The sequence below is a fragment of the Cyprinus carpio genome, chromosome B3 (assembly GCF_018340385.1).
Source record: "Cyprinus carpio isolate SPL01 chromosome B3, ASM1834038v1, whole genome shotgun sequence".
Lineage (NCBI taxonomy): Eukaryota > Metazoa > Chordata > Actinopteri > Cypriniformes > Cyprinidae > Cyprinus > Cyprinus carpio.
Window position 1 is genome coordinate 4,037,176 of NC_056599.1, and position 16,391 is coordinate 4,053,566.

The 16,391-nt window shown below is 39.2% G+C and overlaps 1 pseudogene; it reads right to left on the reverse strand.

The window, feature by feature from the left end:
- Nucleotides 1-4,032: 4,032 nt before the first annotated feature.
- On the reverse strand, nucleotides 4,033-15,176 carry LOC122136700 (annotated as a pseudogene).
- Between the last annotated feature and the right edge of the window lie 1,215 nt (nucleotides 15,177-16,391).

A 16,391-nucleotide genomic window follows, 5' to 3' on the forward strand; every position in this document is an offset into this window, starting at 1 on the left:
ATTTCAGTTACGTATTGCTACTTATGAGGACGGACGGAACAGCAGGGAGAAAATATTACCCTCAGAAGGTGAGGAGGAAATATGTCGCGATCCCGGCAAATGGCCAGCAGTAATAAATCCTGGACTTAAGACACTTTGGTACAGGGAGGGGCACATCAAACCAAAGGAATTATTATTTTCCCAAAAGACAGTTGGAACAGGAAATTTTCAGGAAGCTCATTACAGTCGCACATTAACGGGAGAAACTTGACAGACCATGGCTGGTTTTATTGATTAACAAGAGGCATAGCGTTTTGCTTTTGTTGTAAACTTTTTTTTGAAAGCGAAGAAAGTCTGCTCTGGCTAAAGGCGGTGTCTTAGTGTAATTTTATAGATAAAAGAAAATATTAATTTGTTTACATGCATCTTAAGGATACCTAATTGTGTGAGTGTGAGGTGGGGGGAAGACGCGATGGAGTGCTCTCTGCCTAGGCGGCATTTGAGCTAGCGCCGACCCTGCGTGCAACAAACTAATGTCATAGTGGTAGCATGGAGTGTACTGTCAGCGGTGTAGCCTCAGTTATACCCTGTTGAGCAGTGGAGCAGCACCGCGCTGTGTTCATCTAATAAAGATCTTCATGGGTAGCAAACAATAATCCTTTGCTTTCAATTCACTGCAGAATCAAAGCCCATGTCTTCAAGCGCTCTTGATGTTCTTGAACTTTCTGTTAAGAAAGCTCTGAGTGAACCGCTAGCAGGCGGCTCAAGCGCTGACGAGAAACGAGCGAATCTATTCAAACTGATTCCACGAATCAATTCACTGGTTTGATCAAACTTTGGGTGAAGAACTGACTCAAAGAATGAATCATTCAGGAATGGGCATCGCTCATTGTCCAGAAAGGAAAAGTAGTTTGGAATAAACTGCATTTGCATTTTACTAACTTATGTTGTAATTAAGATAAAGTAACGAGGAGGTCGTTACACATTAACGAAGTAAAAGTACAGATTTTTCCCCAAAAATGTACTCGAGTAAGAGTAAAAGTACCCATCTTTAAATATACTCCAAAAGTATTAGTTACCCAAAAAAGTAATGCTCCAGAAGTAGAAATGTAACTCGTGACTACCCTCCTCTGTTGGTGTTTATATACTACTTTTGTTGTTTATCAGGTATTTTGAATTAAGTTTAATTTAATTTCATATATATATATTTTAATATAAATAAGGCATGTATTTTTTTGTATTTTTTTATTACTGTACAAAAATATATTCAGCTTTATTTTATTATACATAATTATACATAATTTTCAGTTTTAGTTTTAGTCATTTTAATACTTGTATTTAATTTATTTTATTTCGGTAGTTGCTAAAAATTAAATTTCTAATCATTCAATTTGATTGATGATTTTCTGCTTTTTAAATTTAATCTTTATTTTTAATAACTGAATAATTATCTTGCGAAGTGGCTGATTCTGATACAGATTTATTTAAAAGCATATTTATTTGTGTCTATTTGCTTTACATAACAAACAAACTGTTCTTAAACACAAAATAACTGGGCATTTGAAATGAAACCACTTTCTGCGTTTTAATCCGCGATCCAAACACAGATGCTACACACACGTTACACCAGCAGCTGTTTTTCATTTGAATTAGATTGTTTAATTTCAGGATTAAAACAAACAAACAAACGACAAGCGTTTTAAACTTGATTAGCTGTAAACAAAGTGTGTTTTCAGTTTGTCTTCACAGCTCCTGACTGTTTGTGATTGATTGAACTTTCAGTCTTGATAAATCAGATGACTATGGCCAGCAGTGATAGAGAGAAGAACATGTCTGATGTGTTTGATGAACAGGAGAGTGTCATAATTCATAATCATCTGGTGTGTTCACTCTTGATCATTATATGATCATCAGAATAACAGCATCTGTTGATTAATGTGTCATCAGCTCCTGTGATTCTGGATCCAAACCTGACTCATCCTCTCCGTTCTGTCTGATGATCTGACCAGTGTGACAAACATCTTCAACAATCAACCTGTTCCTGATAATCAGAGAGATTTGACGGTCATCACTTTGCGTTTTCTGGGTTCAGAGGGGTTTTAACTCAGGAACACGCACCATACAGGATGTGGAGGTTAAAGAGAGTCAATACTGGAGTCTTGGAGTAATTACAGTATCAAGCCAGAGGAAGGGATGGGGTTTCTTTAACACTGATGTCTGGTTTGTGACGTATGATTGGGACGGACAGTTTTGGTACGGATGCTGTCCAGGTTCTGGTGTTCTTGTTGAACGTAAGCTTGATCGTGTGAGAGTGAATCTGGACTATGAGAGAGGAACAGTGTCGTTCTCTGATCCTGTAACTAACCCATCTACACACATTCACAACCTCCTTCACTCACACACTCTTCCCTTTCTTCTGTTGTTATGATGTTGTTATTATCCTTCCGATCAATAGTCAGTAATCTGTAGCTCTGGATCTTCCTGCTTTCATCTTTCATCATGTTTCAGTATTTAATCACATGAGTAAGAGATCAGTTACACAGTTATACTATAATTACAGTCAGATAACATGAGACACATCTTAATAACGACCATAACCAGATGCTAGCTGTCATATTTGTACGCTTTTAGTCTTTCTGCAATATTTCTCTCCCTGATGGAGGCTGAATGAGGTTTAATCTCTTCAAGATAATAAAGAGGTTTTGGTTAAACGTTTATAATAAGAGTTTCCATTTGAATACGGTTAGTTTGTCTTGTGTGTTTTTAAACCTTTTTAAATGTTGGTCAACATTCAGATCAGAAAGTGGGAGTGTCAAGCACAGCATGTCATGTGACCACCTTACATCAGAGAACCAGTAGACATGCAGATGTGATGCTGCATTATTAAATTATTATAAAATCTCAGGATGCTAAATCAAAACATATTAGATGAGAGAGGATCAGATGACAGAAACAGTGTGAGTTTAATGAGTTTGAAAGAAAAGCCTCACAAAGACCCAGAAATACAGAGTTAAATAACACAGAGTTCATCAGTAGTTGAGTCAGTACTGAACCACTTCTTAACCCTGAACTGATTTTGTACATCCAGGGATCTCTGAGTGAATCTCCCACACAAGTAAGACTTTCTGAGTGGCGTAAGCGCAGGTTATTTTAGAAAGGGAACCTTTAAAAAGATGAAAAAAGAGCACAATCAATAGATTATGAATCACTTATTGCCATTGTGTAGATAATATGTGATCATGTAATCCATAAAAAGATGAAGTGTAGTCTGATTAATGACAAGTGTTTAATGTTTGTGATCTGATAAGTAATCAGCTCATAATCCAGATCCACACTTGTGTTTTTATAGTTATGGGATTTCACACAGTGGCAGTTCTGTCAGGCTTCTTCTCTAAATATCCTCCAGTGTGTCACACTTGCACCGTGTAGATGAATATATGCTGAGTGTGAACATCTTGCACCGTGTAGATGAATATATGCTGAGTGTGAACATCTCCTCGTCCGGGATACATCTACAACCGAAGCCAGCGTGTGTGTGTGTGTGTGTGTGTCATGTGTGTGTGTCTCTGTGTGTGTGTGTGTGTGTGTGTGTGTGTCTGTGTGTGTGTATGTCTCTGTGTGTGTGTGTGTGTGTGTGTGTGTGTGTGTGTGTGTGTGTGTGTGTGTGTGTGTGTGTGTGTGTGTGTGTGTGTATGTCTGTGTGTGTGTGTGTATGTCTGTGTGTGTGTGTGTGTGTGTGTGAGTGTGTGTGTGTGTATGTGTGCGTGAGTGAGGGGTTTGCTCTGCTTGGTTTTAATCAGTGTGTGGTCTGCAGCTGGAGTCAGCGTCACTCTAGCGAGGCTTACCTGCCGGTCAGTTTATATCAAAACAACTTTACACACAAATCAAGAGGCTCTGCACACGCACTGAGATCAAAAAACTGAGAATAGGAAGTGTGTGGTTGTGCAGATCTGGTGTTTGCTGCTGCACCTTGTCTGAGCCAGGCGTCCTAAGAAGAACTTGCGCAGCTGGAAAAGCGCTGGAGTTTTATCTGCAAATCTGTCAGCCGTAGGATCACTGGCGTCTGCGGCTGCTGCTCTCAGAAGACTGAGGCGTGCTGCAGCACCTAGCAGGCACCGAGGCGCGGCCGGACGAGGAGGCCGAGCGACACACTGATGTAGGAGCCGCGTCCTTCTGCTGCGCCTGGTAGCTCACTACACACACACACACACACACACACAGACACACACACACACATTTTTTTTTTTTAAATATTTACTAAAATAATTACAAGTAAATAATTTGAAATGTAATCTATTTATATTTTGACATTTGTAAATTTAAAAATAAATCTGTAAAGTGATATTTTAGAATCACTTTTACAGATTTAGGTTAGATGGAACTTCTTGATTAGTTTAAAAGAAGCTGTTAAAAGCGACTCAAATAAAAAGAAAGTAAACACTACATCCTTAATCTGTTTATTAAATTCTTTGAATTCAATAGAATTTAAATCTGCTGGACAAACAGATTTATGATTATGTAATCCAATCCTCTTTTATGGTTTGAAAGAGACAAAAAGGTAGAAATTACTGAAAAAAAAATAATTGTTGAAAAGAGGCGAATATAAAAAATAGTAAACACTGTAAGCAACAGTGCAATCGATAATCTAGTGAATATTCAAGCGTGTGTGTAAGTGATTTGTTGTTATTGTGCAAACAGGACTGGAGCTCCGAAAGTCGTCTGTGTCAAAATAAAAGTCCCCTTTACAAACACAAACGCTCTCATCCCTGAATCACGTGACCGAACAGCGAAAGCACTGATTGGCCGGTGTGAGTGTGTGGAGGTGTGGCTCACCGGCGCTGAGGACAGTTAATGTGGTGCTGCTGAGCTCAAGGAGGATTGTGGGATGGATTCGATTGGAGCAGGAAGAACTTGCGGGGACCGGCTCTGCCACCTGTATGGGACCTAAAAGCGCAGCCAATGAGAGCGCGCGGCTCTGGCGCATGCGCACGGTCATGTGATCTGCAGAGGGGGTGTTGCCTTGGAGGCGTTCTGTGGCTGCATCAGCCAGTCTCCAGCCCAAGAAGAGGAACACCCGATTGGCCAGGCAGCGCCCGTCCAGGACGGCGAATCCTCCACCGCCAGGCGGGGACGCACAAACTCCATGCCTCCCACAGGCTCCGCCCCGTGCACCTGTCCATGATCTGCACCTCGCGGTCCGCACGAACACTGAGCACCACACACACCCAACCGCATGAGATGCTTCCATCCAGCCCGTAATGTGATGAAATATCACTTTACCATAAAGAAGATGAGATGCCACACCCACCATACCGCATAATGTGATTAAATATCACGCCCACCCAACCACATGACATGATGAGATGCCACACCCACCCAACTGCATAATGAGATGATCATGAGATGCCACGCCCACCGAACTGCATGAGATGCTAAAGAGATACCACGCCCACCAACCCACATAATGAGATGATAATGAGATGCCACACCCACCAAACCACATAATGAGATGCTAATGAAATACACACCTTCCTCACACCATTGGCCGACTGATGAACGAGCAGATCAGGAACGCCGTCATCGTTAAACTGACCCGCCGCCGGACACCTGCAAACACACACACAAACTGGGGTTTTCTTCGTTTACCTGCTAATGGGATTATTCTTGTTAAATAAAAATAACTAAAACCGTTAAATAAATATATACTTCAAAATATAAAATTACTCTTATGTCAGTTTAATTTCTATTTTTTGTTAAAATGTAAATGGAAAAATATGAAAATACAAAAAAAAATATTTAAAATATTACTAACAACATTTAAAGGGATTTACTAAAAACTTTAACTCAAATTAAAATAAAAAACGAAAATCAATAGAAAATTATTTTTAAACTACTAATACAAAACTACAAAAAACACACAACAGTAAACTTTTTCAAACAGAAAAAAAAAAAATTAACCTGAAAATTAAATTAAAACTAAATTAAAACAAAAAAACAACAAAAATATACAAAAATATAAATAAAATGCACAACAAAATTACTATGTGTGTGTGTGTGTGTGAGCGAGAGAGAGACAGTTTGTGTGTGTGTGTGTGTGTGTGTGTGTGTGTGTGTGTGTGTGTGTGTGAGGTGTGTGAGTGTGATGTGTGAGTACCTGCGTGTGTATGGAAAGGCTGAGGCTCCAGATGGGCCGGTAGCTGGCTCTCAGCACAGACAGACGTCTGCTGGAGTTACTCAGCACAATCCAGTCACTGCGACTGCAGTTCAGTGCTGACACTCGATCCAGATTCCTGGGAGCGCTGACAGGCCACACCACCAGAGAGAGCAGGAGATCCACTGGATCAGGGCTGCTGACACTTTTAAACACACAGAGAGTCACACACACACACACATCAGTTCATAGGCAGTGAATGAAAGAGGTATGCATTATCGATCACAAGTGCAGTATAGATGGAGTACCTCAGGAGGCTCAGTGCACAGGACACCACTTTTTCATTTAATTTTACATGTTATCCTTCTTGGGAGTTCTCGGCAGGAAGCTGCGGTGTTAGCTTTCACTGTTATACTGATGATACTCTAGCTCTATATATTTCAAAATGGCTGAAAAACTAAATTACCTAGAATTTTTCACTTACATATTATCATTATTCAAATTATATTCAAAATTTAAAAGGTATAATATTAGCTAGGGGGAAAAATCTTCTGGCTTCTCCTATATTGCCACAAGAGGGCGCATTAAGCAAAATATTAATGCATTGCTTATTAAAGCAAAAAATTACTTGACTACTGGTGCTCCAAGTCATGTCGGATAGATTCTTGAATGCACACTGAAATTTGATACTTTAAATTTTCCTTAAGCCCATAGATTCTGAGCTGGGGGGCGGTCAGTGAGAGAAAACGTGTTGGATGCACTGTAATGCAGCCAAAGATAATAGATATGCAGCATCTGTATCGACGGTAGAATTTGTTGAAATTAATAAAAAATAAATTTTACATGTTGGATAGATGATATTTACAAGTTGAATGCACATGAATGCACACCACAAAGTCGTCATGAGTGGGATACTCGTCATTTTCTTTAAGCCCCAAGAATTTAACGCAGCGTATCTGTGAAAAAGTGCATAATGTTTATAAACCAAATATAGTTAATTAAGTTCTCATCTCATTATCTTAAACAATTATAAACAAAACAGCATCATGCATGTAGAGTTTAATACAAAGTGGTGAAAGCAAATCACAAAGAGTACCTTTTTTCAATTAAAATCATGAGATGCAGTGGGATCAGTGATCAAAATTACATTATTTTACATGGTTTTTTCTAAAACATGCTGCTCTCTTGTGCTAGACGCGAAGCGAGTGCAGCGGTGATAGATGTCCCTCTAGAAGTGATTAATATGTGTCCTGTGTGAACGGCTTGGTTTCAGTTTCACCGTAAACAAGATCTTCTCCACATTGATGTTCTCTTTTTTCTGCAATATTTTGAATGAACAACATTAGCAGCACTGCATCTAGACTAAAAACAGCTTTAAAATGCAATTGAATGTGGATTTTTATTTTAAATTCAATGAATATTCTAAATTCTATTTTTTATTTGACAGCCCTAACACACACAGAGTCAGGACGAGAGAGAGAGCTGCTGTGTGTGTTAGTATTATATTTTATTTGATTTTTATTGAAATATTTATATTGGAATTTTTTTTTTTTTTTTTGGTTTTTTTTTTTTGTTGCTTTTGTTTTTGTATTTTTTTTTGGCTGTGTGTGTTTGGGGTTGTTCTTTTTGGTTGTTTTTTATTTATTTTGTGTGTGTGTCTGTGTGTGTGTGTGTGTGTGTGTGAGAGAGAGTGTTTATTTTTGTGACATATCAGGACACAACTACAATGTCATGGGTATGTCAGCCAGGTATTACAAGGGGAGAGGGTGACTTATGAGGACATGCTAACCCATGTCCCCATTTTTCAAAACACTTATAAACCATACAGCATTAGCTTTTTTTTGAGAAAGCAAAATGCAATGCACAAAGTTTCTGTGAGGGGGTAGGAGTTAGGTGTAGGGGCTAGGTGTAGGGCCATGAGGGGCTGCATAGAATTCAGTCTAGGCCAGAATAAACCACACACGCTCTATGGATGTCACCACAATTCACAAAAACAAACATGTGTGAGTGTGTGTGTGTGTGTGTGTGTGTGTGTGTGTGTGTGTGTGAGAGAGTGAAAGAGTGTGTGTGTAAAGTGTGTGCGCCACAAGGTGTTACAGTTACAGAAAAGTGTGTGTGTGTGTGTGTGTAGTGTGTGTGTTTTATGTCTTATATATGTGTGTGTGTTCAAGTTCAGTTTTATGTTTAAGCACAGAAACAAGGCTGACCCCAAGGTGCTGCACAACAAACAGTACAACAATATAGAGCAGAAAAAATCAGTAAAGTCTAAAATAAAACCATACAAGGGCCAACACATTGCTACTATGTTAAAAGCCCAAGAGAAGAGATGGGTTTTAAGATAGGATTTATAGACGTCAGTGAAAGCAAGATTTTTAAACCTCTAATTCTGATGACAGCATTAGGTAGGGGCTCTGTGATGATGGATCACCTCAAGAAGGTTTTAACATGATCTAACATTTTTACATCCCTTTCCAAGAATCTAGCTGCTGCATTTTGGACTACTTGTATCCGAGAGATTTGGGACTGATGGTTCATCAAAATAGAGTCTCCACAAACGCATCCAGCCGAGACATAATAAAGGCACGGATAGCAGCCTCTAGGAGAACTCTAAAATTTCAATGAGTTATCAAACTCCGGCATCCCCAAATTTTGTAGAACTTCAGGAGAATTTAAGGAATTTGGGGTCTCGAGGTTGAGTCAATTACTTGTCCTATGTTCTGAGGCCCTGAAGACAATAACTTTGGTTTTGTCTGTATTCAAGAAAATGAATTTTTGGAGAGCCATGATTTGACATCATCAAGACATGCAGATGGAGTATCAATGGCACACTTTGTATTCTTAGCCAAAGGCAAGTAAATTTTGCATATCATCGGGCGTAACAGTGAAAAAGAGACGCCATGTTTCCTAAAGATAGAGCCCAGAGGAAGAAGATAAAGAAAGACGTGAGCAGGACCTAAGACAGAACCCTGAGGAAACCCCAGAGGTTAAGTTGTCTGGAGGACAAGATAGACGTTTCTGTTTTTACAGAGAATCTCTTATTTAAAAAAACAAACACACATTTAAACCAATTTAAGACAACCCCCCCCCACTCCCCCAGACTAACATAAGATGGCAAACGAGAAATGAGAATCTCATGATTGACAGTATCAAGAGCAGATGACAAGTCCTGCATAACAAGAATAACAGAAGCACCAGAGTCAGTAGGAATATCATATTAGCCCCAAGCTACTCCATTTAGGGCCGCTTCTTGTGCACGGTGGAGTGATTTGAACCGGGATTGAAATATTAAAAATGTGATTATTAGTTAAAAAAGATTGAAGCTGCTGGAGCTGAATTTTTACATTACTTTCGGAGATGAACGGCTGAGGTGGATATTGGCCAAAAATCTGCAAAATTAGTGGTGTGTAGCCAGTGTGTGTGTGTGTGTGCTGCGGTGGTCACCTTGTCCAGCAGTGTTAAGTGATCAGCAGGTCTGGAAAGGCGTCTCCTGTAGATCCGGCAGCAGAACAGCGTGAGACACCACATGTCCAACAGCTGTCGTCCACAACGTCCATCCTGAAACACAGCAGCCATCAGCACACACACACACACACACACACACACACACACACACGTGTGTGTTCAGCTGAGTGAGTGAGTGTGTGAGAGACCTGTGGAGGCGTTGATGGCGATCATGTGACCGGAGCTGATCAGGACGCAGGCAGACGAGTGCAGTGGATCTGAACTTCCTCTGTCTCTGCAGTCCACACTGAACAGAGATCAACGGCTCTCTCTGAAGCTGACTTCCTCCAGAGCATCTGCCCTCCACACCGCCCGAGAGCCCCTGCGGCAACTCTAAACACACACACGGATTAACCTGGGCTTTGCACAGATTAAACTTACCTGCGGGCCAAAACTTCTTCTGATGAACACTGCGGTGAAGGAGGGACTTTACATCTGCAGTCATTGTTACAATTGCAGCTTGCCGGCGTTATTTGTTACAGTCGGTTATTAATATAGTTATTGATACGGTTACTGTTATTGTTACAGCTGCTGTTATAGTTATTGTTACAGTTATTGTTACGGTTATTATTACAGTCAGTTGATAATATAGTTATTGTTGGCCTTACGGTTCATTGTACAGTTATTGTTATAGTTATTGTTGCGGTTATTATTTATTGTTACAGCTGCTGTTATTGTTACAGCTACTGTTATAGTTATTGTTACAGTTATTGTTACAGTCAGTTATTATATGCAGTTATTATTATAGCTACGGTTTATTGTTACAGTTACTGTTATAGTTATTGTTACAGTTACCGTATAATTCTTCTGTTGCGGTTATTATTTGTTGTTAAAATTACTGTTATTGTTAGTTATAGGGGGTTGCACAGACTAATCGACTAATTAGGCTTCAATGCTCCGTCATGGCGGCTTAAACCTGACGTCGTTAATTAAGCTGTGGTCCTGTGAAGGCGCAACAGGATAATAAATCTTTGAAGGACTTTCCGGCTGCGCTCGTTCCAAACGGTTAAAATGACAAATAAATGTATACTCTGAAAGCTCACAGAGATGTGTGATTATAATACTGGATGCTTTCCGAAGCTGAGCGGCCAGAATGCACATTCTAAACAGCTTATTTGTACAGGTAAGTGAATCGCTGTTCTAATCTAATGCGCTGCTGCACTGTAACACACACACATAGACCTACAGACAGTAGCTTTCGTACATCAACAATGCAGATCACTTGGCGCACAGAATCATTCAGCGTGATGACAGCGCGGAGTGAGGGATTTTATTTTATTTCTCAATAAAAATAGCTTAGAAACTGAAAAGTCAACGCTGTTCTGTCTTAATAACTAAGTCCCACAGCATCACTACTACTAGAGAGACACTGCCATGTAGAATTAATTCACACACACAAATGCGCTCTCACTAATGCATTCATATAAATGGTAATCTTTACTAGCATTTCTTATCTAGTAGTCTGATTTAGAACAAATATAGAAATCTGTGAGAAATAAAAGCGACACAAAGACAAAGAACTGATAAACATGAGCTGTTACTTAGAGCAATAGCCATGTATGCAGCGGCTTCGTGTCATATACCATGAATCTGTGCACAAGATGTTTGAGTCTCTCAGCTCCAGACTTATTTGTTCTTTAATGACGTTATCGATTTACTAATCGACTTCCACTTCGAGGTTTCGTCATAAAAAGTCGACTTTAAAAAATCAGAAGTCGTTCAACCCCTAGTTAGTCATAGCCATTGTTAGTTATCATTCTAGTTATTGTTACAGTTATCGTTACAGATATAGTTGAAGTTACTAATATTGTTACAGTTATAGTTATTGTTAGTTATCAATAGTTATTGCTACAGTTATCGTTACAGTTAATGTTATAGTCGTTAGTTATTGTTACATTTATAGTTACTTTTAGTTACTGTTATTTAAATACAGTTACAGTTATCATTATTGATTTCAATATATTCATTGTTGGTTATTTTTAAATATTTTTTGTTACAATTATCTTTAAAGTTACCATTACTGTTACTGTTACAATTATCACTACGGTTATTTTTAGTTATTATTTACGGTTATAGCTAGTTGTTGTTAGTTATCATTATAGTTCTTGTTACAGTTACCATTATAGTTTGTTACCGTGGCACCTACAGTTATAGATGGCGTTATGCCTATCGTCATAACTGAAGAGGTTGCAATGGAGGCAATTTACATCATCATCAGTTTTCAGCCAGCGGTTCGATCACTTCACCTGGCTCTTCAAAGTCAGTCAAGCACCGTCACTGGAGATGTTCAGAATCGTAATCAAAACGGCCCTCCAGTCCGTCCCCATCCACATCCCAATGCAATGGGAGGTGATCGCCACGCCATGTAAGAAGAGCACATGCTGTGCTGGGTGAGGCCACCAGCAGCGGAGCGCCATCCGCCCGCCAGCCCCTGCTTCCTCTCCCACTGCATCTGGAGTACTTCCTGTAGGGCAGTATCGAAAGGTCATACCAGCAGAGAGTTTGACAGCGGCAGGAACGCCATGGATCGACGCCGCATCCGCCACGCTTCCTCCCCGCGGGGTTCACTCTGACTTCTGTTCTCGCGCCCGCCCCTCCCTCAGCTCTCCCTTCATCCAACTCCTCCCCGCCAGCTCCGCCTCAGATCAGCTAACCGCTTTGGTCATAACTCGTTACGAGGGATAATTCAGCACCAGGATCATCGCCCTCCGCCTCATCCTCGCTGTCAGCCTGCGCCAGCGGGTCATACCGCTTCAGATCCGAGCTCCTTACCTACACACACACACACACACACACACACACACGCCAACAAACTCTGTATCACATGATCATTGTGCAGGTAGTTAGTTATTGTTAGTTATCATTACAGTTTATGTTACGGTTATCGCTATAGTAACTGTTAAAGTTACTGTTATCATTACAGTTACTGTTACTGTTAAAGCTATCATTATAGTTATTGTTTCAGTTACTTTTACAATTTTATTCATTGTATTATAGTTATTGTTACAGTTATCATTTTGTTATTGTTATCATTATAATCATTGTTAGTTATCTTAGTAATCACTAAAGAAACAGTGCCGTACAGTTCTCCCGGTTTACACTTTAATTTATTCATTTGGTGATACACCAGGGCTGCTGATAAGCTAGCCCAGCGTCCGAGAGGCTATTGTGTTTTCCAGTCAGCTAGCAAAATGTACCAGCGCCCACTGCCCGATGGGATATCTTGAATAGTGATATAGCTAGCAAGCAAAAACGAGGTGAGTGCTTTACAGACATGAAGGAACCAAAATGATACAGCAATGAATAAAAAATGTAACTGGGGCAGTGAAACATAAATAGAAAATTGCTAACTTTGATTTGTTTGTTCACTTTCGCTTGTAGGGTTGAAGCGGATGCGTAGTGAATCGTTTGCACTTGTTTCTAAGTTTGCCGATTTAAACATTCAAGCGTTTTAACACATTTGCGTGCATTCGGAGCTAGCGCGCTGGTTTCTGCGCACACAGAGAACAGCGTTTCAGACAATGCGTATAAACAGAATTGATTCCTCTTTCACGTATCATTGCTTCTGAATGAACACATACACACAAAATTATCTCAAAAATAATTGTCTCTGCAAATGACCCTCATAAACACAGTGGTTATGTGACGTAGAACTCTCCTGTGCATTATTATATTGGATCTGTGCATTCCGGTCTTAAAGGGGCAGCCTGTAAATACCTGCTTTTGTTCCATTGGCGCCTGCTGTCAGAGAGTGACATCTGCGTCTCATTCACAGAGCTAAAATCAGACCATTCTGTTTTACTTCAAATTTCCTAAGTATACAAATCCCAATAAGATAATATTTAAGCATCTTTTTTTTGATAGTAATCAGATGGTTTACTCTGATTTTAAATGAAGCGCAGACAGAGCCTTTGTTTTAATATGAAGAGATTTCTTTTTAGTTGTATAAATTTTTATTTGATTTGGGATTTGTTTAAAATTTCAAGTTAGTTTTTATTATTTAACTTTTCAATTCCACAAAAGAAATATGCAGCATTTTTGTCTGAGAAATAATAAAGGAAGCCTTTTAGTCTGTAATTTGTCTTAAAATCTCATTTGTAAAAAAATAAATAAATAAATAAATTGTAAGAAAACTGTAGCGTGTAACCTATAGGTGAATTTCAATAGCATCATTAGTTTATTGAATCGTTTCATCGCTTTGCTGGATCATGCTGATTTTGTCTGGCTGTGCAAAGTTCAAATAGTGTCTTTTTATATTCGGGTTAGTTCAGTCTCATTTTTGGGCTACCAAAGCCTGAAAGAGTGCCTGCTCCCAAGGACTACCAGGGATTTGATATTTTGTGAGCCCTGTACACGTTACATGTATTTACTATTATAACAATAAACTGTACATAATTAAATATGCATTAATCTAAGCAAACCCTAATCCTAACCCTAACCATACAGTAAGTTACATGTACTGTAGTTAATTAATATTACTCAGTACTTAAATGTATAATTATATACCTTAACAGAGACCCTATGAAATTAAGCCTACCCCGGTAATGACTATTCAAGTTACTGTTACAGAAAGTGTTATGTGGGTATACAAAATTATCATTATTAATCGTTATGCGTACGAGTACGGAGGCGGTATTATCGTAATGATGATACTAGGGAGGATGTTACAGTACAGATGATAAGTCACAGCGTGGTAGATGTTACAGTGTTTTTACAGTTCTGCCACATATCAGTGAAAGTTTTTTATTGTTACAGTTACAATCATCAGTTAATAAGTTTAATTATCGTTACAGCTATTAAAATGAGCTTCACAGTTAACATCACAGTTATAGTCCAGTTATCATTACAGCAGTTGCTGTTACAGTTATCGTTATAATCATAACAGTCGTAATAACCCTCATTTGATTATTGTGTGACATAATCATTGAGCAGATAAAGATTCAGCTGATGTCTCCAGAACAAACGTGTCATTTAATTTCAATTATTCAGTCATTAAACTTAAGAAAGACTAACTTTGTAAATAAATAAATAAATAAATAAACACCCCTTCAACAAAGAAGCACGTGGTCACGTGACTATTCGGTCCACCATATGGTACTGTGTGTTTTTGTCCACTGCTGTAGCTATGGTACTCTCGCGGTGTTTACCGCACATACAGCAACATGAATCCGTGATTAAACTGTGATTATTCACTGCTGAATATTAACGTGGATATTGCCATAATCGAGTGGTTATTAACGCTGCGCCTCGTCATCGACGGCGCGCTCTCGATGTCGCTTGCGCGGTCATCTATCAAACGCTCGAGCAGATATCTGATCATGTAGATCAATCACTCTGATCGTGTAGAATTTAAACACACTGCAGCGGTATAACGGAACAAGCGCGTCCCGGTAATCGCATCACTGACGTCACCGAACAAAACACAGCAGCGCCGCGTGCGGAAGCCGCCGCTTTGCTAATTAGCAACCGATCATGGTATCGTTTGTGCTCTATTAATGAATGACTCACCCGGTAATTTTCAAGCACGAGACAGAGACGCAGCCATAGCGCGCGATGGTGTATCAGCGATTGCGACGCGCCTTCTGCTACACTGCTGCTGCTGCCTGCAGCGCTGGAGATGCATCATAGGGGGAAAATGAGTCTTCCCGGTGAAGCAGAGTGAATCGGAGGTTGAGGACCTTTTTATGTGATTTCGCAGTTAAAATCGCAAATAAAATCATCATTGCTTTCATCTACACTACCAGTCGAAAGATTTTGAACAGAAAGATGTTTAATGTTTTTTTAAGAAGTCTTTCTGCTCTTCTGCATTTGATTGATCCAAAGACAGCAAAAGCAGTTAACATTGTGAAATATTTTTACTATTTAAAACAGCTGTTTTTTCTGTGTGAATCTCTGTTAAACTGCTTAATGTATTTCTACTTGTGATGTGCAGCTGTATTTTCAGCATCATGATTACTCCAGTCTTCAGTGTCACACCTTCATCTTCAGAAATGATTCTAATAGAATGATTTGCTGCTCAAGAAACATTTCTGATTATTATCAATGTTGAACACAGCTGATTTAATATTTTTTCAGGTTTCTTTGGTGAATTTAAAGATCCAAGGTCAGCATTTTATCTAAATGAATAGCTTTTGTAACATCAGACAGTAAATGATTCGAAAGTTACACCCTTCTGATGCAAAACATGGGTCCAAAGTGATACGTACTCATTTCCTGTGTATCTCCAGTTATGTTTCTTTACTGTCGAATCTCTGAGAAAATGCATTTATCATTTTATTATTATTCAGGTGTTCATTAAATATCTTGTTTTTTTGGCTTCCACAAATCATGTTGTTTATTTTTCCTTGTATTTCTCTACATCAGTTTTACACACAGGACCCATACAGATTAACTGAAGGAGATGAAGCTCTGAATCTTTTGTGAATCATTTGTTTTGAATCAGTGGTTCGGAGTGCGTGTCAAACTGCCAAAGTCACGTGATTTCAGTTGCGTCACAACTGCTTCGAGACCCACCTCTGAGCGGTTTCATCATAAAAAAAAGAAAAAAAGACCAGTTTCATCATTTTACCAAGACATTTGTGCAATCAGCAGGATGAGTAGTAGTTAATAGTCTCTACTGGCCTGTTTAGACAAGCTGTCCATAAAACAAACAAAACAAGCACTGCGAATTAGTATATATATATATATAAATAAGTGAAGTGACATGACATACAGCCAGGTATGGTGACCCATACTCAGAATTCGTGCTCTGCATTTAACA